This window comes from Asparagus officinalis, chromosome 4 (assembly GCF_001876935.1).
Source record: "Asparagus officinalis chromosome 4, Aspof.V1, whole genome shotgun sequence".
In the NCBI taxonomy this organism is placed as follows: Eukaryota; Viridiplantae; Streptophyta; class Magnoliopsida; order Asparagales; family Asparagaceae; genus Asparagus; species Asparagus officinalis.
The window spans coordinates 124,176,872-124,180,266 of NC_033797.1; positions in this window are offsets into that span (position 1 = coordinate 124,176,872).

Here is a 3,395-nt window from a genome sequence, read left to right on the forward strand (position 1 = left end):
TCGACCGTAACCATGTTCGACATCAACTTTTTGAACATCTCACCGATACTAGTATCGGAATCCCAAGCTCAAGAATCAGAAGAATATTCGTTTCTAGCTTTGTTAGCAATTTGATCGATGACTTTCCAGCAACATTCGTCGTCAGACGAGGAGACATAACCTAGACCTCTTTTATGGCGATAATAATCATCGGGTTTTCCCTTTGGTACATAGGCCATTCGAGGTGGAACTCGCGGACCTCGACCAAAGCAAAGACCCTCTCCGAGTGTGAAGTCATATCCATACTTCTCCATTAGATCGCGCGCTTTTGCGTCATACCTAGAGCAGGTTTATCTTCATCTTCTTCTTCTTCTAAGAAGTGATCGGGTATCGGAGCTTCTTTTCCTTTGCCGTAGACGACTTCTTTTCCACCCCCTGTTCCCGCGGGGATGACAAGTGTCGCTCCGCATGGATCTTGTACCTGTTTTTCTGTTAGACAAAATGATTGAAGTGGCATATACAAGTCAGGGTTATCATATAGCTCTTTAGTGACATTATCAAGACACATCGAGTACTCTAAATCATCATTTATTGATAGTTCTTCGGCAAGTTGCCAATTACAACTACTTTCCGATGATTTATCATCGTCAAGATTGATTACAATGGGTACAATGTCATTAAGTACAAAACCACCATCATAATCAAACCCAGCTTCGGTGTCAGCTTCATCCCCGCTGTCCGTTCCTTGGGCCGATGGTTCAGTATCGGATTCGGCGCCGTATAGAAGGGAATCGGTGAAATAGTTCTCCAATCCCTTAAACGGTTGCTTATCCGCGACCACCGTCTTGACTTCATTATTTGTGTCTACATACTTGAGGCATTGGTGCAGAGTTGATGGGACTATAAGGTTACCGTGGATCCAAGGTCGACCCAACAGTAAGTTATAGGACGTTTCTGCGTCAATCACATAACAGGTAACTTCTGATTTTAAATTCCCGATCTGGCATTTGATTCGAATCTTCCCTAAGGGTCTGGACCCCCTGGTGTTGAATCCGTAAATCGTAGTGCCGGTGGAGGCTAGTTTGCTAGTCGGAATTCCGAGATGATGCATCAGTCGGAATGGCATGATGCTAACAGCAGAACCCGGATCAACTTGGATCCGGTTGACCGTGATGGAGCCAATGTGCCCTGTGAAATACAAAGGCCGATCATGCTTTGAGTTCTTCGTCTGCATGTCTTCTTTGGTAAAAGAGATGCATGGAAAATGATGCGCCGCGAGATTGGAAAGCTTCAGAGTCGCTCAAGGCTTCCTGCAATGCTTTCCTTGTGTCTTTTGAAAGACGCAACAATTCGTACAGGGTTATCCTTGCTGGTATATTAGCTAACTGCACCATGATGTCAAAATGGGGCGGAGAGCTTGCCTTTCCCGGTTTGTCTTTCCTAATCGGATGATTGAATCGAGACTGCCTTGGGTTTTGGACTTCCTGGTGTAGAGGCTCTTTCCCCTTCTCCTTTTGCTGGACTTTCTCCGTAGCTACAGGTGTTGGGGGAGTTGCGACAATTCCCAGTTCTGCCAGCGTCTTTGAGGGAACGGTTTTGGTTACTCCCAGTTGCTCAGAAGCATCCGGATATTTGTAGTGATATTCATTCCCGCTCTGGGTTACAAAGGCCTCCTGTTCACCTTCAGAAAGCGGGAAGGCTGGAATTTCCTCGTCGTCTTCTCCTGGAATAGCAAAAGCTCCATAACAAGACTTACCTTTTCCTTTTGTCCTTTTCTTGGAAGAGGATCCAGTCCACACCCAGTTGCTCAGAAGCATCCGGATATTTGTAGTGATATTCATTCCCGCTCTGGGTTACAAAGGCCTCCTGTTCACCTTCAGAAAGCGGGAAGGCTGGAATTTCCTCGTCGTCTTCTCCTGGAATAGCGAAAGCTCCATAGCAAGACTTACCTTTTCCTTTTGACCTTTTCTTAGAAGAAGTTCCAGTCCATTGTTCGTCTCCAATCAAATCTGGATGTACCCAAAGAATCTCACCATTCGGGGCTGTGTGCGGTACAAGTCCTTTCTGGCGCTGTTTGTGAGGATCATCGTTCACGGTCTTTACTGCTGCATTTATTACCGGCTCATGCTGGAACCAGTTCAAGGGAACAGAACCGAAACTAATCGATACTGCATTTGCACCCACCTTCTTCTCCTTAGGCTGCTTCATAGTAATGACCCCGACGTCGATTAGAGCTTGGATCTTATCTTTAAGGGCATAGCATGCCTTGGTAGGATGGTGTACTGCTCTGTGAAATGCGCAGTATTTTGGATCATTGATTCTCTTGGCATCTTCCTGATCCTGGACCGGAGGCAATTTGATCTTGTTATTTTCAATGAGGTACTTGAAGATACCAGGAACTTCATCCTCTTTGAACGAATAGACTTTCGGGAACTTCGGCTCCGAGGCTTTTGGCTTCTGGGGCTGCTGTTACCATCTTGATTGTTGAGGTGCCTTTTGTTGCTGTTGTTGCGGTTGTGCTTGCACCTCGAATGTTTGATTCGCGTCCACAGCATTCGCATGTGCTTTTCCCTTACCCTTAGGGACAAAGTTCTGTTGCGGAGCGTTATTTGCTATTTGGCCCCTTTCCGCCTTCTTCCTTTTAAGGAATCGTTCGGCTCGTTCTCCTCTCCACAGCATTCGCATGTGCTTTTCCCTTACCCTTAGGGACAAAGTTCTGTTGCGGAGTGTTATTTGCTATTTGGCCCCTTTCTGCCTTCTTCCTTTTAAGGAATCGTTCGGCTCGCTCTCCTTGCACCTTCAGATCCTTCCAGGTCTTTGGCGGTGCCATTCCTATAGCTTCCAGGATGTCCAATGAAAGATTGTTATGACAGGTCTCGAGGATGAAATCTTCGCTGACCGGATCCCTGCAATTCATTGCTTTATTTCGGAATCTCTTCACGAAGTTTTCGACTGAGGCGACGATACCAATCGAAGGTCGCTCCGCGAAGAGTGCCAACGAATGACCGCACCATTAAGGGTTCATTCCCGGAGATTATTCCTAAGTGAGACTTAAAATATATTAAGTGTTGGGTAGGGGAACCCTTTCCATCAAACGGCGTAAAGTTGATTAAATTGAACTTTGCCGGATATGGAATCGAATCCCACTCCCTTGGATATGGACATGGTATGCCGGACCTCTTCACTTCTTGAGCATTCATCAACGCGTTGATTTTGCTCTCCAAGTCCTTCATCTTCTTGTCTTCACTCGTACCTGTCTTCGAGTGGCTTTGGGGAGAGGTAACGTGGTCCTCTTTTACATTATCATCTACAGGACCACTTCCGTTGTCGTTGTTGACAGGGGGAATAATGACATTATTCCCTTCCCGTTCATTCTCTTCTTGGTTCTGATGATTGGGTCGAGTGGGCTCCTCTTG